The following is a 26,419-nucleotide window of genomic DNA, read 5'->3' as shown; positions in this document are numbered from 1 at the left end:
GTCATAAACGTTTGGCAGTCTACGAACAAAGTCATTGACAAACATTCCTGCTAACAATCCAAGTTCAAAACATTAAGAAAAAATTTGAGGCTCGGTAGTCAAAGTGTCTACATGTTCGCACCACAGAATTCATTTTTAGCAAGACGAGTGCCCTTAAGCCCATTTGAGTTTTCAATTATGATGCATAATGGGTGCGAACGTCAATTCCTATGAGATATTCCAATCTAAGCATGGTTTGACCGTGCATGAATCTCTATTTGTCACAGCACAGGAACGCTTTATAAAATAAATGCACAGGCTACCATCCCCTGCTGACTGTGTTGTATTAGGTCATAAAACACTTAATGCTTCGAGTTTAATAGAAAGTATGTCGTTACGCGTTACAGTTGCCATTGTTCCGCCTAAATGGCTTGTGCTGAATAGCTTGTATACAGCCATTACAGCTTTCGCTATAGAGCGTTCTGTAGATCCCGCTGCAGGCAGGGGAAAGAAAACTGGATCTCAGCCATGTTACGCACAAAGTAAAGTTCAATTTTGGTGCGGAAGCCGGAAACAGGACTGTTCACGGCAGGATTTCACAAGCCTTATAAAAACATGATAATAACGAAGATAAAAATGCACACCGGCAAAGCAATTTTCAGTGTTTCGAAACAAAAGAAACTATCGCGTCGCTTTTCTCTATACTTAAAATGCATATTCCTAAACTGAAAAACTGATTCATATACATCCCATGCGCATATTTCAAAAATATACGCCTCTCAGTATGTTTCGCGGTGATTTAGGCTATAAAGCATGTGGTATAATGAATAAGATATCATCACAATCGCTGCGGTTGCAAAGTGCTCTAGAAAATGTCTTTTTGTCTTATAAGCAACCAAAGTAGCGTGGAAACCGCCTTGGAGAGCTACTAAGGAGACTGAGTCCCGAACACAAGTTTCGGTTTATAGTTTCCGGTATTTATTTCATTGTCAACCACACAGTAGCATTCTGGGTTGCTTGGCGGTTTCTTTTCACCGCTGTGACCTTGATGCCTGCTTCGCCTGACCGAGACACTTCCAGCTGTGTCTCAGTAGCTGTAGCGTTTTTGTGCTGAGTCCGAGTTCGCCTCTTGGCCTCCGAGTCTGCACTTCAGTCGAAGCAAAATGCAAAAACTCGGGTATGCAGATTTTCAGGCATCCTGAAGAACTCTGCGTGGCCGATATTATTTCGAATCCTTCAGGTACTGTGGGGCCGGCAGTTTACTCTTTTACTTGGGCGTGCACACTAAGCTTACGTACACAGCGACACTGCTGATTACGAAAGTGCATGCGCAGAACATTACGTATCTCGCCGCATCTTGCGAGACTACGCATGCTAGAAGCCATTGCGGGCGCATGCTGTAGGCACGGTACCGGATGCGTTTTTCATTCCGCCCCTCGTTCTCTTGCACAAGAGTAGTTATGTTTTGCTCTTTTTATACCACTCAGAATCGTCAGAAATTGTTGATGTGTGTTCTACCTCACACACTGTTGCTTGATGTTATGCTCGCAGGAGGGGTGGCATGGAGAATCCTAATTCACTGACTACGTAGATAGTAAATAAAAGTACAAAATAAGGCGGCTTTTGGCATGAAAACATTGCTTGCATTAATATTTTTGCCACGACACGTGAAAAGTAAAAAAAAACTAAATTTTCACAGCACATGGAGCTGTCCAATTCCGTTTCTTGGCAACCAGGATGAAAAGTTGCTGGTGGAAATACGAAGCATATGCTTGAAGCAGATACACTGAACAGTACAACTACATTACGTATCCCTAAACAAAGGCTCTGAATACATTTAAACGGACAGTTACAAAGGCTACAATGTTAAAAAGGCCGTTTTAATGAATTGAAGAGGTAGCCAAAAGTGCGCACAAGGCAGGCGTGATAAAACTTGTTACTCGCTTTAAGGAATAAACAAATCCGGCGAGGAATTTACAAACGCATAAAGTGTTCCTTACGCTGAGATAACCTTCTGTGAAGTGCACGTATCCAAATGTGCATGGGTTTTAAACCAGGGATCTCCTCTTAGTAGGGCACAGCCTCCGCAAAGTCGTTAGTGAGGCGCACCCCTAGATTAAAATAAATGTCCGGCCTTTGCTTTGAGAGGGCCGCTTGTTACATTTTCACAAGTCTGACCGCCGGCTAGCATAATAGGTTGTTTCGACTTTCATGGGCCTGCTAGATGGGCCTGCTTTAAATTCCTTGCTTTAATGTTTGTGGCTTTTGAAAGCGACAACCATAACTGAAGATGGCTGGTTCAAAAAGTATCCAGGCTCTTGTGCAATTTCTGGTCGAGCTAGTGTGGAAACAGTGAGTGCACAGCGGTCAACGTCGGTGCTTACCACATCCACCTCCGGGTGGGATCACTATATTGCCCCATCACCTTAGGCGACCGCCTCTTGTGGCGTGCGCTCACAAGAGCTCGTTAATATTAATCTCGAATACACATCGCGTTGAGTTTCGCAGTGCTCATAAAGGATTAAAGTTACCCCATGCTTTCAGGTGCTCCTTTCTGGCATTAAGATTAAAATATGCGTGACGGAGCTCGTAACTTAGACATTTGTATTAATTAGCTTCATGATTTGTTTTTTTAAACTGCTGCACTAAAGAGGTCGTTCGTGCCTGAAATCTTGTCCATTTCGAAGTGCAGGTGCAAAGATTTATTATTTTTTTTTATGGTCAGTACGTCAGTGCTTATAGGGTTTAGAAAAATCGGGAAAGGCTGCAGTAACACTTGGCATTTTGCTATTCAAAAAGCCTCTCCTCTGTCATCTTAGCAGCCTTATTCTTCTGACCACTTTTAAAAACTGCTTTTCTCATTTATTTTATTTATTGATACTGCGATCCTTTACAAGACCTTCGCAGGGGTGGGCACACAATACATAAATTCTGGAAACAACAAAAACGACCTCAGGAACAAGCAAACAGTCAAGAACAATTGATCAACAATTTAAGATCAAGAAACAATGAAACAAAGAAATGTAGCGGTACGACATTATAAAAAAAGTTAAAGGTGGCTTTCAAACCTTTTTAGTGAAGTTTGGGTTACTGCATCATTAGTTAGATTATTCCAGTCTGTAATCGTTCTGGGGAAAAAAGAGTACTTAAAGGTGTTATTTCGTGCGTTTAATGGTGTTACTGTAAAATCATGGCGTTGTCTTGTGTTGTACCCTGAGGAGAACGATATAATATTGGATGTGTCAATATTGTACTGACCTTTGATTAACTGAAATAAAAATTTTAGACGACAGATGCGATTTCTATGAGAGACTGGAAGCAAACCACTTTGATTAAGAAGTGCAGTGATAGATGTGCGGTTATATGAATTGTAAATAAACCGTGCTGCTTTCTTTCGGACTCTGTCTAATTTAGCAATGTTAGATTTAGTGAAAGGATCCCAGATTATGACGGCATATTCTAACATAGGGCGAATAATAGTGTTATACGAAAGTGAACGTACACTGGGGGGGCCGAGCTTCAGAGCACGTCGGAGGAAAAATAGTTTGCGTAGGGCATTAGCTGTAACGTTGTCAATGTGCTCTGTCCAGGAGAGGTTATTGCAGATCCGCAGACCTAGGTATTTGTAAGTATTCACTTGAGAGAGAACTTTGTTTTTAGCAGTATAGTTAAACAAAAGAGGCTTTTTTTTCTGGGTTATACGCATGAACACTGTTTTATCATAATTAACGCACATTTGCCATTGGTCACACCATGTTATTATCTTAGTGAAATCGTTATTTAACCGTACTTGGTCCTCAGTAGTAGTAATCTTTTCATATAACACACAATCGTCAGCATATAATCTAACAGAAACTGAGATGTTATCGACAATGTCATTAATAAAAATCAAGAAGAGGAGTGGCCCAAGAACAGATCCTTGGGGAACGCCGGAATCAACAGGAACTGGAGGGGAAGGGGAATTATTTACTACTACAAACTGACGACGGTTTCTTAAGTAGGCTGTAATCCATGCAAGTAATTTGTCATTTTTTAGTACATTACCTAATTTGTGAAGAAGTTTGTTATGCGAAACTTTATCAAATGCTTTTTTAAAGTCCATAAATATAGCGTCAGTCTGCTTTCCTTCATTTATTGCCTGCGCAAAATCATGTATAGTTTGTACTAGCTGAGTGGCAGTGGAAAATCCTCGTCTGAAGCCATGCTGTGCATTAGTTAGAAAATTGTTTTGTTCAAGAAAATCTGCTATATGTTTATGAATGATGTGTTCCAAGACCTTGCATGCTGTAGATGTTAACGATATCGGACGGTAATTCTGAATAGATGCTTTGTCTCCAGTTTTGTGAATTGGTTTGATTCTTGCCGTTCTCCAGTCATCCGGTAATGATCCTTCATTTAGTGATTTGTTAAATAAGATGCATAAGTACTTGGCACACCATTCTGCATAACGCTTCAGGAATGCGTTGGGAATGTCATCTGGTCCGGGAGATTTTTTTACATCAAGCTTCAATAATAAATTGAGAACACCTGCCTCGGAAATCACAACATCAGGAATTGAAGGCAAATTCACGGAATAGCAGGGAAGAGAGCTGTCATCCTGCGTAAACACCGATTTGAAGTAGTCATTGAAAGCCGTGGACACCAAAGCATCATCACGCTCACATATTCCATTTACTTTGAAAGTATCATGAGATCGTGAAGCTGGAGTTATCTGCCTCCAGAATTTCTCAGGGCATGTTTTAATGAAGGTAGGTAGCTGAGTAGAAAAGTACTTTTCCTTGTCATGGGCAATCAGCTGTTTGAGTTTTTCTGTTTGTTCATCAATGATCGTTTGGGAATAGTTTCCTGCTTTTAACCTTTTTTTCATTCTTTTTAGCTTTCGTTGTGAGCGTAATGTCTCTCGTGTTATCCAAGGGTTACATTTTGGGGACTTTTTGGCAATTTTTGGAACGAAGCGTTCAATACACTGAAAGACAACACTTTTGAAAAATAGCCATAAGTCATTCACATTTCCATTAAAATTCATAAAGCGGTCATAATGAAAGTCGAGCATATCAAGAATAGATTCATCATGTGCACGAGAAAAATTAGGAAAGAAACAGACAGTATTTCGGCGATCAAAGTTTGCATTTATCAATGTCAGTACAACAGCTTTGTGATCAGAAATACCGGTCGTTACATAGCATTCGACATTTTCTTTGACAGTACCATTTACAAAAAATAGATCAAGAATTGAATATGAACCATTGTGGACTCTAGTAGGATCTTTAACTACCTGAAGCAGGTCAAAGGCAATAGAAATATCAAGCATAGTTTGCTCAATGATGTTATTAGAATGCGAAAAGGCAGTCCAGTCTATGTTTGGTAAATTAAAATCGCCAGTCAACATTAGCCTATCAGTCTGTTTTATATGGCGCTCAATATATTTTTTTAGATTCACTAGGAGTGCTACAGAGGAATTGGGTGGCCTGTACACGGCTCCTAAAACGTAACGAACATTGTTTTTGTAAAATTTACAAAAGATGCCTTCTACATCGTCAATATCTGGCATTCTAAAGACTTGCAGTGAAGATTTGAACAGTATGGCCACTCCACCGCCCCTTCCATCTCGGTCTTTGCGAAAAACTTTGTAGTTTTGTGGTACGAATTCGCTGTCAAAAATATTTTTTCCCAACCAGGTTTCAGTGAGTGCAGCGATTTCTACATCATACGTCAACAGCAGGCCCTCAAGTTGCGTAGCTTTGCAGACAATACTTCGACAGTTGACGTTTATCAGTGTGAACCTTTTGTTCATAATATGCGTCTGTCATTCCCTCTTTTTAGATATACGATAGGGCTCATTCTTCACTTCGTCCCATCCGAACATAGCACCGTCGATAACCAGCTTATCAAATATCAGTTTGGCTTTAGCGCCGTTAGCCTTCTCCACTGCACAGCTTTGCCACAGCTTTTTTCTAATTTCACGAACTCGGCTGGAAAAGTCTTCAGCCACAGAGAATTTGGTTCCTTTAAGCCCCGAACAAGCCTGTAACACCGAAAGTTTTTCTCTGTAGTCCTGAAACTTCATAATTACGGGGCGGCTTTGATCTTTCTTCTTTTTTCCCAGCCTGTGACACCTCTCTATGCTATTGATTTCAACTTTCAATTTTTCTTCAAAGAGTTCTTTCCGGATCGCATTCTGAAGACTGGTAGGAGTTTCTTCGTCACCCTCCTCCAAACCATAAACAATCAAGTTATTTCTCCTACTCCTGTTTTCTAAATCATCAATTTTTTTTAGCATGTATGAATTATCTTGCTCAAGTTGAGCTACCGTTTCTTTTAGATCACTGACCACTTTGCTTATAGATGCCAGACAGGATAGTTTGTCTTCCAGGTTGGTAATGCGAACAGATAAACCTCCGATTTTATCCTCCAGCGTAGTCTGTTTTTCCAGCAACTGGTTAATAGAGGCAGTCATATTAGTTTGGCCTGAAACAAGCTGAAGCAACAAATCCTCCTGTGTTGGACCGGGGTTAGATTCAATGTCACCGCATGACAATAGATCTTCTGTGAATGACCGGACATCAGATAAAAAGTACGCAATGCATAGTGGGCAAGGCATGCGTTCTCGTCTGAATAACGGCAAATTAAAAGTAACCTAGCTCGATTTGAAGCAAACCCTATCCTTATAGGTGCCGCAACACTGTACTGAGAGAGATTCTGCAGGCATTATGAGGCACAAGGTTTACGTGCTCTGCAGCAATAGTTTTCGGGATCTGTGTTCTCTGGAAAATCATTTATTGTTTGGTTGTCTCCCGACTGAGTCGCCGTATCGTCATCACTAGGTGGTGTATGCACATCTCGACATACTAGTGCTAAATGAAGGGAATGGGCCGCGTGGATAGGTCGAACCAAATTTTCTTTCCGCACACCCACATCTCTTAGTGTTCGGGTGGACGAGGTCACGTGAACCACTACGACGGCGATTTTGTGTCGATCCCCGTTTCGAGAGTAGAAGTAGCGGTCAGGCTTTACGCACTTGCGTGGGTGATCACGCTTGCCGCGTGGAATTCCGGTGAATTTTCGAATTCACGTTTAGAACACCGGGACCCTGACCTGAACCTCCTGCTTTCACCCGGACTACCACGACGTAAAGCAACTTTGCTGTATCACCTGTGGCTTGGTCTAGCTTTCATAAACCATTGCTCCTTTGTAATCGGTATGGCTAATCACCCTGCATGTACCATCTGCGGGTGCAACGATACTAGAGCCCACATTCTTTTCTAACCTCTTTTATGGGCATGAGTAAGCTTTTTTTGTGCTAATCCAGTTTTTTACAATTCCAGCATGGTGCCTTGCTAACGCTCTCCTTAACGCGGGAAAAAATTTTGCCCTGTGGGGAAACAGGCTTTAAGTGTTGTATAACTGCAACAATTCAGACACCGAGTTCAGACAGAATGCGAGACAGATAAGTGGCTCACCGCGCCGCTTGCGAACGTAGTCGTATCGCGCACTTCAACCTCAATGACCAGGATTTAACAGTCGAACTTCGGCGTGGTGGCACCGGGAGCCCAATTCACAATGGGGGTGGGGGGAGGGGGGGGGGGAGCTGGCGGGAAATTGAGGTCGTTTGTAGATTTTTTCTCGTTGAAACAGACAGGAAGCACGATGAAAGAGCGCCAAGTTGAAATGGAATGTTGAAACATTAAGTAAGTTCCTGTGTTCACTACGAGAGGCCATTATTTCACGCGAATGCGATCAGCTAGGAGGCCAAGCATTTACAATAGGCCCGTCAGACTTCTTTTCACGAGCAGTTTCCTAAGGACATTTAAAGGTTATCAGTTGAACTTAGAAAAGAAAAAAATCCGCAATTATTGCCTACGAATCGAACAGTGATATTAACTGAATGCAACTGAGTGCAACGTACGTAGAGGTAGAAGAAATATGAGGGGGAACAGGGGAGCGCGTGGCCTCTGAGTTTCGTGAAGCACTGCTGCCGACAGCCGGCAAGAATAGCTGGCACCAGGTTCATGCGCAGAAAGAAGCGCCGACCATGCCTTTGTGGACGATTTTTGCCGGGTCTCGACGGCAGGGTATCACGAAGCGCGTAGGGAAGCGCTCCGGTGTTCCCTTTCATATTGCTTCTTCCTCTTCAGTACATCAGGCAAGAAACTGCTGTGAACGGCTGGTACTAAGACACTCCTTTACGGTCAACTGTTTGCCCATCCTCGTTCATCTTATAGGAAGCTCTCTGTTGAAACTCTAAAATTACTGCAATCATTCAAACGAGAACCAGAAGCTTCAGCCATGAATTACGAACTAGCATTGCCATTTTCACGCCACATGAAGGTGGTAGGAGAAATTTCTGACACAGAGCAAAAATCGTTTGAAGTCTTCATGTTCTGCACACGTGGATCCGGTAATCGCCAAGCGGGATCAACTGTTCTTTCTGAGACCTCGTTGTTACAGTTTGAGCTTTAGATTTATTTTTAGCTTCAGCTCACGTTCATTATTTGTGCACACGGCTAAAATGACCTCTCGAAAGATGGGACAGCAAGATTTGGTTTGAGTTGGTTGGTGAAGAAACATGGCTAATGGAAAACAACGGTGCCAGAAAAGAAAAATAAAAACACTAAATATACGGGTCAAGCGCTAAATACCATCTAATTTATTATCTGAAAAAACCACTCATAATCGCACGATAGCCCACATAAAAACCGAAAAACACAAGAAGCGTAGAAAAGCAGCAAAAAGATTAAAACGCGGACATTTGACCGTTTGAAAAGGCAATCTCTTCGCCTGTTAGTGGTACTGACTGCTTGCTCACGCAAATGTGGCCCCGTTGCTTGATCAAATATGCTTCCGTTATTTATCATTTCATTCAATCATTTTCCCGACAAGTGAAGTGGCGGTCCTCAGTTATTTCTAACGACACCACTTTTTTTTTTACTTTTCGTCTTACCCTCAAACAATTGGTTAGCCTAAAAATCAATTGGCATGCTCTCATACGCGTCACTGAAAGCACATGAAAATGTAAGCAGCTCGTCTCTGCACAGAAATAATTTTACAGCTTCATGAACAGCCGTCAGATGCCTCCTGTTCAGCAGTCGTGTTATGGGGTGAACCTTCATATCGGAGCGAGTAAACAAATGAGCTGTTGACCAGTAACGGCATCTCACTACAAACACATGTCATTTGTAGGACCAGTTGTTCGGGCCTCCTCGACTTTTTCTCCAAGCCAACGTGAGCGTGCGCAGCCTTTTGTACGATATGTCTCCTGCAGTTGCCTTTTCAGGTCCCTTTCCGACCCGCGTATGTAACCTCGCTCTGTTTCTTAAAAAAAACTTCTCGAGAGGGCCTTTCTCTGAAAGATTTGTCGCACTTTATGTAAACTTGACTGAACACTTCAAGAGGCTCCCACAAGGCGCTTACATTACAGCTTCACAAGAAAGATCGCCTCTCATTTGCATGACCGATCGTTCTCAGTCGTGCTGTTGCCTGTGACCCCGCTACTAGCTTTCGGTTTAATTTAGTCTTTCAAGCCTGGAGCTCTTCTTTCCTTTTTTCAAGAACAAAGTTTCGTTCTTCCGCGAGTAAGCATAGAAATGTGTTGTGGCACCTTATGTAATACCAGACACGCTCCCACCTGAACTTATTTAGCTACTTTGAAACAAAAATAGACAGAAAGCGGAGGCGCAATTTAGCTTTGCCATCACTCATACAATATTGATGTAATGCAACCAATATCTGCGTCTAGAACAATTGCCATGTTTGTTTGGTCCGGTTTATCCATGGGATTTAACGTCCAAAAGCGACTCAGGCTGAGGGACGCCGTAGTGAAATTCTCGGGAAACTTCGACCACCTGTGGTTCTTCCCTGTGCATTAACGTCGCACAGTGCATGTTAAAGAACCCTGCGGCGATGTCGTCAACCCCGGAGAGCCCACCTAACAATGCAAGTGCAGAAAATTCTGCCCTCATTGAAGGCTCTTATGAAGGATCAGCAACGACATGACCGCTTTGGACTGGCGCAGAATCGCTGTCTTCCAGATAATTTGTGGTACGATCACGCGCTGTAATCTACTGCCTCATTTTCGCTCTCCCCTGTCCCACTCTTTCTCCGTCATGCGTTCTTTCAAAAACCTGATGCCACGACTGCTTCGGAGCTGAGAGCTCGTTATGTGGCCTGCGGCTTTTCATAGAACTCCACCCTTATCGAAGTTCCTGGTCGTCTCTTCCTCGCTTGCGCCTCTAGCTCACCCTGCCGCGCCTTCCTGCGTCACAGTTCTTTTCTTTACTTGAAGCTTGCGCGTTTCTTTTTCCGGTGTGGAAATACGCATAAAACACACACACACTAGTGCTTTTCCCTTTCTTCTCTGACTGCAGTTTTTCACTGCTGGATCGAAAACATGTAGTGGAGAATTCCTCAATGTCAAGAATTCGAGTCACGTCGTTGAATATTGTGGGCATTTTCTGTTCTAGAAGTTTTCTTGTTGGACCTTTTACTTCACTCTGAATACCATGAACACAGTGAAGAAAAATATGAGATTTGAATAAACCACTCGTCGCTCGACAATGAAGCAAGTAGGAAATTGTGTCCTTCGAAAAAATTTGTGCCCTTTTTTTTTGTCGGTGCTCGGCATGTAATCCGGCTGTGGCTTATGTTCATGTTGCCAGTGCCCTTGTCTATGCGCGACTTTTTCAATTACGAATACTAAAATCTGGAAGATTTAACTTTTCTGGCAGTGATCAATAGTTTTTCGGCATTTTGGGCATGGGACATAATTTCATAGAACCAATAGCGGCGATAAATGATAGCTATCCACTTCAAAGCAGAGAATCTCGACTTCTGCTTTTCTGGTTTGACTCAAACGCTACAGTGGCAATTTAACGCACGCCATTGAATTGAAGGAGTCCCTGACGTAGACAGGCCACAGGTGCACGCAGCCGGGAACATTACATCGAAGCTGTGATCTTTTAAACACCATTTTGATTTTGCCTAATTTCTATGACAACTCCTTTCAGTGTTTTGCAATGTTTTCGAAATGCTTCACCACATGGATACGTTCAGCTTCGCGTTTGTGGAGGCCATATTTGGATAGGATGACCAAGGAAGCCAACAACTATTGAAATCAACGAAAGCGTAGCAATATTAATGTTCCTTTTTATGAACCGGCAGAATAGATATGCAATCATTTTAGGCGATCGTTTACGAGAATGTAGAAAGAACGACAATCAGGTGCCACAGTTGAGAATCCGAGCCCAAGGTCTTCGTATGACGCGTGGAATGCTTTGACAGCTACAGAGGAAAAGAAAAAAAAAGACAAATGGATATCTCCTGTGCACTCCTTTGTTGCGATGGCTGCTGCTTTCTTTCGTATCTATATCCTCACGAGTCTCTTGTGTCCTTATTATAGGCTGGGCGAAGTATTTCTTTGAAGTTTCCCGTCTCGGTGAGTACATGGCTGGCCACTTTGCGCGTTACATTTATTTACTTTAATATTGGACTTTGTTCTTTTCAGTCTGCCTTTCGGACATTGCGGCGAGTGTCCGAGCGTCTAAAACTGAAAATGATTTGTTGGCTATATCAGTTCTCTTCTTAAAGTGCTGTTAAAGGATTATCTCGCATCATTTAAACAAAACAGGTAGCAATGAGCTACTTGGGGACGACGAGCTAGTGACCGTTCGGAACCAGTGAGTGGAGAGGGAGAATGCAGTGAAAAGAACTGCCATTGCTGCCATTTGCGTATGAATTCAACTTTAGTTCTGTTGTAATGGCATCTTGATTTCGGTTGCATTGCGTTGTGCAGAAGGGTTGTGCCCGGAGGAGAAGCGTCCTTATCACTGCAGCATTGTAAGCCTTAATGTGCGTTCAGGTGAAGTGTACACTGGGTCCGGTGAGTGTTGGTCAGTACCGCACAAAAAAATGTCATGCGCATCTCGTTTTTTTCAAGGATGTCCAGGAAATGTAATGAGTGCCTCATGCATGTTCCATGTCGCATTGTACGACTTGATCGGTGGCGTGAGATGGGCCAAAAGGTTAACCGCCGCTGAGCTCTTGCACACGGTGGTTAATTCATCATCATACCGCACGAGCACATTCAGAGTCTTATTCGACTTTTGGAAGGCCTTTTCCTAAACGACCTCAGTTGCGAGGTTAGCAGCATTGAGTGAGAGTGTCGTACTATTGCCGTCTCTACGGTATGTCGGCATGTCGGCCCTTTAAAGGAAGGATTATATGCCGAATGAAAAGTACTTCAGAAATAGGCACCACTAGTAGACGGCAAGGTGGATTCTTTTCTGCTCGTCTTGTCCTGTACGCAGAGAGGCCGTAGCTAGTGACAGGCTATGTACATTATATTCAGAGTTTCTGAAAACAGAAGGCGCCGAGCGTGGTATGAGATAGGGATTTGTCCACAACACGGCCCTATGCAACTGGTTCGTATCGCTGCGGTCATGTTACGTTCATATTCAACTACAGGAGGAGACCTTCGGCCAGGTACCAACATACTTTCACTTCGTCTCCACTTTCAATCAGAATTTTGCCTGCTTTTAAATATAATTTTGCAGCAAAATACGCGTTTTGCTAGCCGCGTTTGTGGAGAAGCTCGTTCGCGGGACAAAGCGCGTAAACGACCACTGGCCGGAGCAAAGCAGGGCCAGTCTCAACAAACACACGAAAGGAACAGCGAAGACCAATAATGTCACTGAGCGTTTATCGGACCAAAACGGCGTCATTGTCAAGCTTTGCACCACATGTCAAGCGTGACAAAAACCAACATGCACTGTGACAACCCAGACGTTGTCAACTCTCTGCGGATGGTGGCGCATCTGACAACAACAGCAATACAAAGCAATCAAGCAAAAGCCTTGAAAGCAGACTCAACAGCTGCGAAAATGCAAAGTTCAACTAGATGAAGCTGATAGTGCGTATTACCGCGGGTGCAATCAGAATTAATTTAGTTTTGAATTTCATGACTAGTAATGGCATCTATTGACAAACAAACCTGGATACTTCGATGAGGGAATAAATGCGGATCTCAGGCAGTGCTTAAAAGGACGCGGTTAAGAAGAGGAAAGGAAATAATGACATTGTAACGAATAATGACAACTCAAGAGAAAAATGAATAATAGCCGCGAGCAGTACTGTGAAATTAAACTCGATTCTGGGCATTTAAACGAGATTCGAAGGCCTTTCAGAACCGAAAGTTCTAAATTGGCCGAGTACTGAATTTCTCATTACTCACCTCACAAATCTATTTGCAGGTTATTATAGATTTTTATTAGTTCATTTTTTTCCCTTCGCTATGAATTGTTCAGCGGAAGTGAAATCTGAGCACAGCGCCCTTGCTCGCTTTCCGCAAGACAAGGGTCTCGTCCTGTACATGGGTCCTTTCTTTCACCGGCAATGATGTAGATGCTTGATTGCACCTAAAACTTCGGCTTAACTCACAGATGTAAAGAGTAAAGAAAAGTAGTTCAAAATAAAAAAAAATCGTGCCTATAGAAACGGCTGCAATTAAAACAAATTAAAAAAGAACAGGCTGTCATGGTGCGGCGAGGGGTGAAAAACAAGTACCTAAGCCAGCACATCACGCTGGCAACCGGCAAAGATGTGAACAAGTGCCGAGAGGACGGGGTGAGTGCATTTGAGTGACGACAAAAAAACGGCAGTAACCCCACTTACGTTCATTCCTCCACCTTCCCTGGGGGGCACGTAAGTATTGCAGCACGCAGAATATGCTCAATGTGAAATCTGGGGCATATCAAGAAATGTTTAATTTAGGCTTCGCCCCCCCCCCCAAAAGAAAAAAAAATGCCCTTTATGCTCATAAATTTACAATATTGCTAAATTTGCTTTCTCATTACTACCGGTTTATGAGGGTATCCCAATTTTGACTTGTGGCGCGTTCCAATTTGTCGTACTGGGTCAGAAACGCTACTTCCCAGCTTGACAAGAATTGAGTTGGAATTTCATTCTTGCATAACTTCACTCTCACTCCACGCGTTTCAATCACCTTCCCCTTATCAAACAGTTGTGGAGGTCAATTAGGGGTGTACCCCGACCACATTTAATTACTCTCCTCGACGTGGCGATCGATGGAGTGACGGCGACAGCGTCCCGCTGAGGCGAAGGCTCAAGTTTTCTGACTGGAGAGTGCTGGCGTCACCTTGTTTCTTTCGGCTAGTAGCAGCGCTGCTATGGTGGGTCTCTACACGCTCTTAATTAGCAGCGTCTTCTTCAAACGGGGTGTGTTCGCAGTGCTGAGACAGGTTTTTTTTGCATTTCTGGTAATGTCGGCAGTAGAGCGACATAAGTTCGCATACATGAAACAAGAAAAAATCATGAAAGAAAAACCTTAGCAGTCGCAAAAGACTGAGAGCATAATCTCATCGTCTTTAGCCATTGTATAAATATAAGTGTTGCCATAAAGAGACATGCGATGCTAGGATTTATGCAGGGAAGTGTGCCATTCTGCATATCGGTTTAGTCGCCGGTTTTAAAGCTACCCCCTTCCCAGTAAGACTTTCTACCGTTGCATTTCATCGATTTCCGTATCCTATAGTTCAAAACGAGCGCAAAAAAAGCGTGGATATGAACATTTATTTTTGTGTGGCTTCAGTTCATTACGCAGTTAGTTCATTTAGGTTATTATTGCATCAAACTCACTATACAACTCAGTAAATTTGCTATTTTCTTCCATTCACTTGCGAATGGAGGCGTGAAACGCAATACTTTTAAAAGTCATTGGTTTATCTGGGTCGCCTTCTTGAGTAAATGTTCTAAGCTTTTATGTCATAGCTAAAGAGCCTTGAATCTAGTCCATATATTCGTCAATAACCCTGGTCATCATGGCCTTGGGTTAAAAGGGAAGTTAGTCAAGAAAAATAGTCTCCATAATGAGCGATGCGTGGTACCGCAATAGTGGATAGGTCGAAAGTGAGCGTGCGTACTAGCAATTGATGCGTTTCTTTTGTTTTTTCTTGTTTGGCAGCATCTTTTTTATTCGCCTAGCCAGTGCAGAATATATCCGACTACCCTATGTCACACTTCCTTTACTGGCCAATCTACAGTTTGAGGACACGTACCTGCGATTCCTTCACAACCAAAGACACTTGGCTGGTTTGGTTTACAACTGAAAAACAAGCAGCTTATCTCATGCACGTTTAACAGTTCAGCTTCCACGTAGCAATTTAAGATACTTAACGACGTCTTTACGGTCTAACTTTTGCGCGCATGTTTGGCTTCACATTATAAAAACATGAAGAAAAATTAACCGAACATTTGGAACCTGTACTTAACGCTGCAGTTAGCTCTACTTTTAAGGCCGAGAGAAAAAGAAAACATTGTGCTTTTTGCTTTCCTTGCGCCACAATAATCTTTTACCGATAAACTTCCTCCTGTGTGTAATAGCGAAAGCCTTCTTTGGCCAAGTATTTTACCAACAAAATTCAGAAGCTGCAGGGTCAATCATTTGTCCGCCACAAAAGAGAAAAGACACCACGAGCAGAGCTGTGGGTAAAGACGTGATCGAGCGCACGTTTTTCGCGAGATGTCCTATTAAAAGCATCAAAATCTTGGAAGGAAAAAATTCATCTTGCGAAAAATATCTTAAAAGGAAATACCAGGACTGATATGCTGTCAAAAACGTGCCGTTGGGGATTACGAAAAATTTCATTTCAGACCCGGTTGGAAAAGCAGGAAGAAAAACCAAAAGAACTAAGAATGGGAGCACGGTCAGACAAAAGTAAAAAAAGAAAAGTTTTAGGAAGACGCGTAGGTGCCGCGCTTAAACGACTTCCGAGTTGACCAAATGTCGGTCTCTGGAGCGCTGTTCATAAAATGTCCGTGGCCTCCTAACAAGGGAGACTGTTAGAGGTGCCAGAAAAGTAAGTGCTCTGCAAAACTGTCGTTCCACTTTTTTCTTTGCTCTGTCTTTTCTTTTTTGCTTAAGAAAAAAGGAAGCCGCCCTCGGTTTTGAGCCGGAGGGTCTTCTTTATTTTAGGAGGTGACCAGACCGCTGTGATGACACTCCGCTGACGCAAATCGTCATCTCGTTACGTATGTCGAAATTTGTTGACCGTAAGCCAACAGAGCTTGACAGCTCTCAGGAAAATGCTCTCATCAACTAACCTTCAAGCTTTTGGTGTTTTGGCGCACAGTGTTCAAAGAAGCCAAACTGAGCGGGCAGCTTTTCATGGCGATGAAAAAGACAGCGTTCAAAAGACGAGCGCGGCGGAATGGCCACAGATACAAGCACTTATTTTCGTTTTCAGAAAACACGTAGTAAAATTACTTCTAAGCTGACAGCGTCGCTCTACAGATATGTGTTAATCTATTGCCTTCTTCCAGGATTTTGTCAATAACAAACCAGGTAAATCAGCTTCCTCTTCTGCAGTGGGGTGGGCGTACGTTTGCCTGACGCATTTTGTCCCCTCCTGACTGCGGGATGATTCAAGGAGTAGACTGCCCATCTTAGTGCCGGAATTACTCTTTTCTTTATATAAATTCAGCGCTCCAACCACTAGCCTTTCGACCACGCTCGAGATTAGTGCATCATGCGTTCCTGAACATCATGAGATGGTCTCCAAGCTGCATACTTCGTGTGCGTCCAGTCTGCACCACGTACAGTCTTTGTCAAAATTATACAGCCCAAGGGGTCTGCTCCTGAGCCTTGCAGTGCGGCTTCCCTTGCATACTTAGGGACCCTAGTCGCACAAAGGCGGGAGGAACTTATGTCCTCAGCCTTCCCAAGCTTAGCACTGTCAAATGTGCTTAAGAGCCCTGCTACACGGCTTGGGAGCAATATTTTTGACAAAGACTACATGACACTTCCGGAGAGGGACTCAGGTTGCCTACACGGAAGCAGATGTGCAGGATTGTTAAAAGGTTCCCAGGCCAGAGCGTCTGCTTTTCAGCGACATATCCTGTCACTGAGGATAGCAGTAAAGCTATCAAGGTTCTTCTCCTATCCTTTATTGAGATTATAGGCTTAGGGGGTGTCGTAACTGCCCGACTATAGCACTCATAAGCATACCTTGGGGCCTGGAAACTTCTGACCGGCCCCGTACATCAAATCTCACAAAAGGAGAAGCGCTGACTTCGTGAACGAGTATACGATGTTGTCGTGGAATTCTGTGCCGTCGTTTGACATTACCAAACATGCTGTCAGCAATTTGCGACTTGGCAGTTGTTGAGACGTTTAGTTGAAGCTTTTCCATTGTTTTTGCTTGTTAGCAGGCCTCTAAACAGGCGAGGAGAGTAAGAAATTCACAAAGTTCGGCCGAGAAAAGAATGTCTGTCTTTTCGTTCTGGAAGTGAATTGATGAGAGATCCTTTCTAGTCGTCAAGGCAGCAGTTAATTTAGGAGCGCTGGACTCTTGTCTTTTCGGAAAATGCAGGGAATTGACACTTGTATTCTCCATGGTTAGAAAGAATTTTTGTTTCTTTTGTACCTTTTGCTATTGTTCGTTTGGAATTCCTTCTAGTTTTCACTCTCGTTTTACCTGAAGTGCAGAGGCAGGTAAGTGAGAACCTCGATTTAAAAACAATTAAATGGTGAATATTCGCCCAGGGTGTTTTATTTAATCGGCAGCATTATCATTCTCTGCCTTCATTTTTATCACTGCACTGTACGTAAGCTAGGTGTATACAAGATAATCAGTGCGTTTTCGCTTGCGAGCGATGTTTACGTGTAGAGTCACGTGCATTCTTGGAGGGAAGCAAGTCTAAGCGTTAAATTATGGATTACTTTATAAAAACGTGTGACAAGCACAGTTCTTTCTGTGTTTCATCTAGTTCTCCTCTTTGCGTATATTATCGAAAATTCATTCTCTGATTCAGTGGGCAAGCAACGAAAAAGTTTGCCTCCTGTCATAATGCTAACGACTGTACACATCACTGCATACTTCGCCCCTGTCAGCTGTGGCAGCATGGCAATTACCCCCCCCCCCCCCCCCCCCACGCCAACCTCTACAACTGTGTGAACAACGAGTTTCTGTCCACCACAGAGAACAAAAGGTTAAAAAAATGGCTAACGCCTCATTTATATGATGCACGAGTTGTAACCTGACGCTGTCAACACGCCCTTGTAGCGCGCCTAATCTCGCAGCAAAAAGATCCAATCTTGTAACAGCGCCGCACAAAGGTCTAATACGCCAAGATGTCTACTGCTTTTTTGTTTTCACTCAACCTGCTAAAAGACAAGTCGTTACTTCCTCCGTCACCAGCAGGTCGGACGGTCTCTGCGGATAACAGTGCGTCTTAAACTTTTCGCTGGACTTAACGAGGAAGTTTTTTTTTTACTTTACCAAGCTTCTAGTTTATTTGCAGTCATGGTTAATATACGCGGCGGTGTTCCGTAAATTCAGAGATGATTGAAAGTATATAGTGAGGGAACCTCCCTGTCCAGGGGGGTTCGCGAGCCATGATATCGCTCGACGAGTGACACACCACAAGCACAGAAAACACCTTTAATGAGGTCAATCATAACAGCATAAAAATAAACAAGCGATTAATTGCGCTCGCACAGTGTTCCAAGCATAGGAAAAGCGTTTACAGCAGAGGAACAACTCAGTAGGGTCCGAGCTGCGCTACGGAGGGACGGTTCTAAAAGCCACGCTCGGATGAAACAAGACGCTCCAACAAACTGCGCGACGATAGTCAAGCGTGTGCAAGGCCCGCGAAGCTTGTTGCGCTGATCCATAGGGGCTCTATAGGTGCCAAACAGTAGCAAATAAACAAAAAATATAGAGATCCTCGAGTAAGTTGTGACGCAACAAGGTGCTAGGTACTTTCAACAAAGTGCGGTCATGTTAGTATAATATAGCAAAGCCAGTATTGAACGTCCGGGATAACTCATTTGTTGCTTTGCAATTTACCGATAACCTTGTTCATATCTCTATGGAAAGAAATAGAAGTTTGCGAATCAGTGTTATGGAAGAGCGGACGATGACGAAATGAAGAGCAAACTGAAAGTTCAAGACATGTGCAGTCTTGACGTGCACTTGTTTATACACTGCTTGCGTAGCCGCTACCTTTCAAAACAATAAGTTTTTTTTTTTTTGGGGGGGGGGGGGGGGGTTAAAGTCACCTAAACTCACCGAATGCGTAGTGCACTGCTCTGTAATTTTTCAGAGTTGACTTAGGTCCGGGTGTGCCACTGTCAGATTGACTGAAATTGAGCTAATAGAGACAAATTCAAGTAATCTATTCAGGAAAACAGGTATACTCGGTTCTATTCTTCTAGTCTAGTTCCGCTGATTGGAGGCAACGTTTCGACCTAGGGAATCTCTAAGAGAACAATGAATAGCTAAGATTCAAGATGTTCTATGCGCAGGATCTAATACCATTTGTGGCGCTGTGGGTATTCGAATAAACAAATTGTCATCAACACAACTGCGTAACTTGGTACAATCTATGAAATCCATTCTTTTGATTTCAGCGTGTGAACTGATGTACGAAAAGTAAACGCAATTTCTTTTATATACCTCGTGGTACATAATGCACTGTGCTTGCAGAAGAGCAGATGCATGGGCTTGTTGGGTATAAAATGAGTTTCAGCACGTATTTCTGTCAAATTCTTATCGCTGACTCTGGGAAATATACCGTTCGGTGTCAAATGGGAGCCTATCATGATCTTCATTGCAAGATAAACCTAACACTTCAAAAGCCTTTTTAGCCGTTACCACACTATGAAAGCGCCCTCTTAAAATAAACAGAAGGCGGCCGTAAAAGCGCCCTCTTAAAATAAACAGAAGGCGGCCGTCTAACCAATAACGCTTAGCGCTAGCAGTGCCATATAATTACACCACGCCGCATCTTAATCTATAGATAATATTCATTTTTCTTTAGCACCCCATCTCTAATACCACGCCATCGCTGTCAGTTCGTAGCACATTTTCAAGCCTCCCTGCTTAGACATCCCTGAAGCTCGCGTCGTAAGCCGGCACTAGTTCTGTAAACAAGTTAGCCATCCTATTTTCTTAAAAAAGAAGCATTGTACGATACCTTTTTATCCTTTTTGTAGTTTTACTAACACAATTAACGGCTTGACATTCTTATTTTGTGTCAGTTCACTGGTGCCATTCGTGACATATTTGGTTTTTCCTTAACTGGGTCCGTATTCTCACTCTGCTTCCCTATTCCAGCTTGTTAACCACAACATTAGCAAACAGCGTTTCGTGAAGGTACAAAATAAAAAAAGGGAATTGAAAAAGCATACGGTTGTTTAAAAAATGATGGAGTGCGATCAACAATATGTTTGGATTAGTATACCGGTTTGGTCGATAGTCTTTCTTTATGTGTGCGGAAAGGGCCACCTATTCGATGGACATTTGCCTATTAGAGCAGCGGTGCCAGAACTCAATGGCACCAAACTTCTCACGTTCCTTGTCTCAACAGTTTCCGCGAAATGCACGTATTGCGAACTAGTGGCATGACCCAGATTTCATGCTTCATCACACGTCTGGTTTTTTCCCACCTTCACAAATGTCTCTTGCAACCCCAAAAACACTTTTATAAATATAAACCACTCTTGTAAGCGTTTATTTATGAACAGGAAAGCAATATAGCCCTAAGGTGACCTTCGCTTTGTGGCGCTCCTGCAAATGTTCTTTCACATAATTCGAGGCGCATTTTCCTTATCAGGTTTGTGTTTATTTCACCGTTGGTTTTGAAGAATGTGTTTGTTTTTTTGTAAGATAAGTTTATATTCTTATTTCTGAGAAAATATAAGCAGTCCGCATACTGACCTATTCTGATCACCACTCCTGAAGTTCATTCTAGTTCATATACCATTCCCTACTGTTATGCATGACTGATCAAGAACACATGGATGTTTTCAAAGTTGATTTCGATGCACCCCTACACTCTAAAATGTTTAAAGTGCGACTAGAACATCTGTCGCCCTTATAGAATTTTTATTTATGTCGTGCTCGCGCTTTTAAACTGAGTTGGGAATTATCAACACCTTACTTTTTTCTTTCAATGCTTGCGTAGCTAGTGAAAAGCTCTGGCTGAAGCGATAATTTTTTTTATATGTGGCGGCAGGGAAAAACGTGGAGATCTCCTTCCCAAGCTTTTTCCCTTGCCGTCGCATAAGACTACGTTCTGTCCTGGTTCAGAGCAAAAAGGACGCCAGAACTCGTCGTATGCAGAAGCATAGCCAGCGCGTCCAGCGTTACGTACTGCTGAATAACCACAGTGTGGACTCGCATCATCCAGCTCAAGTTCTGTGGCTGATAGGATCTAAGAACAAGACTGGCAGCCCTCGTGATGCTGAGGTTGGTAGTGAACGCCTCTCGCACCACTGAAACAGAAACTGCAATTTCCAACTGGTCAAAGCGTAATACAAGTGCTGCATGCCCACGATCCTATGTGTCAAGAACTCGACTAAAAAACAATGGTACGCCATCTTGTCTACATTTACATTAACCAGAATCATTTTGACTGTGAGACGCTGAAAGCCATCTCATAGGCTACCCCGCACATCATGAATTATCAGTGGCGAATAGAACGCCCTTGATTTTCTTTGCGAAGATTTTCGGATGAGTGCCAGACAATTGAATCTGGCATTATTTGCATCAAGCGCTGCAGGTGTCAGCACTCCGCCGCTTGGATTCATGCCCCCCAAAGATGGCTTTGGCACTTTGAACCCAGCCTCCGTCTGCTAGGAGAGCCGTCACGGCTCTTCTAAAACATGCTTCAGCATCATACCCTGTATACATATATCGCTTTGGCGTCCGGTGTTGTTCCGGACGCTCCATGCAGCGGTTTTACTCATTTTTCATTGGCTTTGTAGAGGACGCGAGGTTTCATGTAAGCGACGACGTGTGCGGAGGAGCGACGCGAACCCACATACTGTGGACACCGCGGAGCCGGCAAGTCGCGTCTCCTCCTCCTCGCGTCCCCGACAACTAAAATGCGGGGAAAGAGCGCGAACAAAGGCACATATGAGCGGACGACAGACGACCGCGTGCCCCATTTGTTTCCGCTGTTCCGAGCCTTTTAGTTAAGATAAACCACGCAGCCAGTCTTTACCTTCATTTTTCATTCCTCTTGTGTTTCTCTATCGCTCCTTTCAGCCGCCTCTCCGCATGTAGGGAAACCAACCTGACGCTGCCTGGCTGACCTCCTTGTATTTCGTTTATTCAGTCTACATTTTCTCTCTCTCTCTCTCTGTTTTGGTGAAATGTCTTCTTTCGACATGCACTATTTTTCATTTTTGCATTGTACTATAAGGCCACAGTAACACTGTAGGCCTCTTGAACGTTCCGACAACGGAACTAAATTGGAATGAAAGCTGATATATCTGCTATGTTTTAGCAACGCTTGCTTCTTTAGGTGCGGACGACAAAGAAGACAAGGCAGCGTGGTTTTTCAATATCGCAGGGAAATTTCAGTGAGATTTGTGGTCATGGAAGAATATTTTCTCTGAATAGATTTGGCTTCATTCGCAATGCTTGGAATGCATGATTGGTTGCTTGGTTTTCTTGAGCTTTTTTCGAGGAAGGCGCAGGAAGCAAGATGAGAACCCGAGGACAAGAGAACAGAATTTGGAAACTCTCTTAGTTTAACAACTCAGTTTCAGGCAGCGTTCGAAGGTTGAATAATGGGCTTTTTGCAACTGACGTTACGCCCCCTCTGATGTGGAAGGCTCTCTTACTTCCGCTTTAATGATACAAGGGTGGTTCATGTTAATGCCATGAATTACGTTGGCCTGGAGACTTAGCTCAATATGTCAGGTTCTAACAGACGAAGCAAGCAATGATTTTATGATGAGCTGACCAGGTTAAAATTTCTACCTTGAGATAAATTCAACTGTGAACCAAGTTTATATTCCAAACGTTTGTTGCTTAAATTTCATCGCGGTGTGGCCACTGTCCAAATTTCAGCATGCCTTGCATCGTGACCAAATTTCCAGGCGTCTATGCGGCCAAGGTGACGTGAGAGCATGGGTTTTTAGCTATGATATTAAAAAGGAAGTGCGGATATTGTGCGCAGGTGCCACTGACAGTAAACATCTGACAGTGAAGGCCCATCAGTGCAGCCTGCATTTCTAATGTATTCTATGGGTAACCAGACTACCCATCGAATTTCCTGTACATCGTGCTCTTCAAGGCAGTTTGAATGAGGCTTGTATTATTTGTTGTCTAGCGCTATAGGCGACAGGTCTCACACTAATTTAGACAGGAGGCCGAAGATAGCGAGGTGTCTTCTAGCTCTGCAGTACACAAAGAGTCTGAAGCGCGATACTGTTCCTGCGCATGCTAATTCGTCAAGAACCAACGCGCAGAATCGTGTCTCTCGATCATGTGCAGTGCTCTTAGTTCCAGTGTGACGCACGAATGGGTAAGTGCAGAAGCCTGTCTTTGGATGCCTGCCAGCGAAGCGATGTAGGTTCACCCAGCGTGGTAGGGCTTGCGCTGACGCGGGCAATGCAATTACTTCTATCGCTGTCTCTTCCGCTGCCGCTGATGGCTATTAGCGATGACTGGACAGTGAAAATTGCAGAGCCTCCCCCGATGCGCGGAAGTCCTGGGACTTCTTATTAAGCATCCGTGAAATAAATATAGGAAGGCTTAGTGGGCGAAAATTGAAGCCACGTTAATTGGAAGCGAAAGGATGAGGCAATGAATTGTAAAAGGTAGAGCTAAGCAAAACCAGAGTTTCTATGCTAGCGTATCTTAATGAGACAACATTGTAATAGACATGATTAACTACTATAATTTTCGTGAATTTTTTAAAGGCTTCCTTCGAAGGGGGCCGTACCGGGCTTGCTGTCATGTCGCCATGCAGCTTTCTGCGGCTCTGACTTGCTACAGTGTATCTGAAACGGGATTCCTCTTTGAGGCCATCGGTAGCACCGGCACGAATTTTTTGATGCGGCTGGGTGAGAGGAGAGACTAAGAGGTAGTTTTATAAACAAGGAAAAAACTCTTTTGTTTGTTACAGCCAAAAAGACTGCTGCTGCGGAAGCGTATGCTCTGATGGAAGCATATGCTTCCATCTCTTGTTTCATTTTAAAAGGAACAGTTATTTGGCTGTATGGTTACCATCGTTAATAATGAAAACTGAGTGCAGGGAAAACGAACACAGGGAAGAAATACAATGATAAGCGCTAATTCTCGACTCACGTTTATTGCAGAAAGTATCTATTTAGCTACGCGAGCATTAGGAAGGAAACAAGCATAGCCTCCAAAAGAAAAATTGGCGGTGGTTAAGGTCTGGTTAACCCTGAAGTAACGTGATAGCTACAGCTGGCCGAGTGGAACTTGCTCAGTTGAATTGCAAAGCCAGTCTTTCGCCGCTCCGTTTCGCTGGGCGTTCCTTCTTCATCTTCGTCCCACTTGACACGGCGCACGCGCACAGCTGTGGCTGCTCGGTTTCGCGCGCCGTGCCGCCGGCAGCAGCAGCTGGTCCGCACCGCGTGGCTGGTCACGTGACCACGCGATCAGCCACGGCACCGCGCCGCCGGCAGCTGCTCCGCACCACGTGACGAACCACGTGACAGCTGGCGGCGCAGCCATGCTGCAGGCTCGAAATGCTACCCTAATGTAGCTATCGCTACGAAAAAAACGGAAAGACAAAACAAGCTCCACAAAGCACATTTCAGATAACACGTGAAAAATCCGCACAAAAAATTGGAGCAGACACTTAAGCTCCGCGTTAAGGATATGACGCGATAGCTTTAATTGGTTAACGCCCATATATGCGGAATTAGTCATTCTCTACTTAACATTCATAGAACCCTGAAAGTCTTCGTACCACTCCTGACGCAGTGGGTCAGTGGTTAAGCGATGGTCCTGCGATGGGAAGCGCTCCCAGCGATGGGCCTTGTGCGCAGTGTTGCTCTTCCTGTGAGACCAATGATTAACGTAACTGCCACCCACCGCAGTGGGCTCACTACCCGGTGGGCAAGTTGCGAGGATGCCGCAAGGTCACGTAACCTAGGTGGCCTAAGTTGCTCTTTAAGGACGACCTGGCAGAGAGAGCCATGCCCATGATTTTTTCTCATAACGCCGACAGCGGGTTTTGTGTGTAACGGGGCATTTAACGGTGGCGCCTCAAAAAAAAAAAACTCTCATAGTTAACAATGAAAGTCATAGACGACAAAAAAATTAATTTACCTATCTGAAAATTCTCCTAAAAGCTGACTCATGCACTGCTGCTCTGTGACGCGAATGCATTATGATTCCATAGGTTTGTTCATTTACTGATCATTGTGTCTAAAATGTAGAACTGCACTTGCCATTGTAAGAAATGTGTTCCGGTGTTTTCCAGGTCATTAATCATTTTAGAAACGGGGATGAGCTACAGAATTTAAGGAAACATTCTGTTATATTAGCGGGTTTGGTTCTGGTTTCAGTTCTCAGGCTTTCCTTGTGTTTTGTCTTTCTGTATCAGCACATGTTAATTCGTTATCAAGTGTCACGTGGTTTAATGTTGTAAATATCGGTGTCCTCGTCAAATAAACCTACTTCTTCGTTCCACTCGACGGGTGAGCCTCACCTCCGTTCCTCGCGCAGCTGGCCCCGGTTCCCAACTCCATAGATATCCCGAACGCATTAGCAACGCCCCCCCCCCCCCCCCCAAAGCCTTTGCAGACTTTAACAACTTTTAGGTTGATGATTCTGGGAAGAATTTTAGATGACGTTGGTCTTACTCCTTGAGCGCTCGAAAACATGAAAATGTTCCGTGGAATCGCTTGAAAATTTTATTATAGCCACCGCAGCAGTTTAATAAATAATTTGGGATGATCTAGATATCACCAAAGAAGTATACGATTAACGAAAGGAAGCAGCAAATATTGTGAGAGATTTTCACTAAAGAATCCATTACATCGGCTAAATAATGCCGCCAACATGGCAAGGAATTTGGCAACCCCACTTCTGCAGCAGCTGCTGCTAATGCCAACCATTGCAGAAAGCGAACTGGACGGACGGCATCTTGCGCGCAGCCTACGCAGAACTGTTGCAGACAGAGCAAGCAAGGGTGAAGAAGCCCGAACCGGCGCTATCTATTAGGTGGCTGAATGCTTTGCTCTCAAGGCATTATTTATTAGATGAAACCTTCGCCAAGCCCTCAAAGCTTTTTCCCCTGACCTTCGCTTCCAATCTCTAACCCTTGCTTTTTTTACATACGATGTCTTCAAAAATAAGCTTCCCCTTTTTATATGTAAAATAAAACCAGCGCAGGAGTAGACGGAAGATATTTCCGCGTGGAGATCATGTGACCACACAGACACCGCGTGAGACGGTAAGTAAATTGTGGGATTTTAAGTGCAGAAGTGGTACCTAGGCGTTGAGGGATGCAATGTGAGAGGACGTATAGAAATCGACGTCCTAACTTACTGAAATAACTTAATAAGGTATTTATCTACCCCAGCTGTCATGCATCTGCAGATTAGAAACTTAGAGGCGATGCCATTGATAGAGCACACCATTTGGTACAATTCTAG

The sequence above is a fragment of the Amblyomma americanum genome, chromosome 6, assembly GCF_052857255.1.
Source record: "Amblyomma americanum isolate KBUSLIRL-KWMA chromosome 6, ASM5285725v1, whole genome shotgun sequence".
Classification (NCBI taxonomy): domain Eukaryota; kingdom Metazoa; phylum Arthropoda; class Arachnida; order Ixodida; family Ixodidae; genus Amblyomma; species Amblyomma americanum.
The sequence above is the reverse complement of the archived record's forward strand: the minus strand, read 5'-3'. Positions refer to the sequence as shown.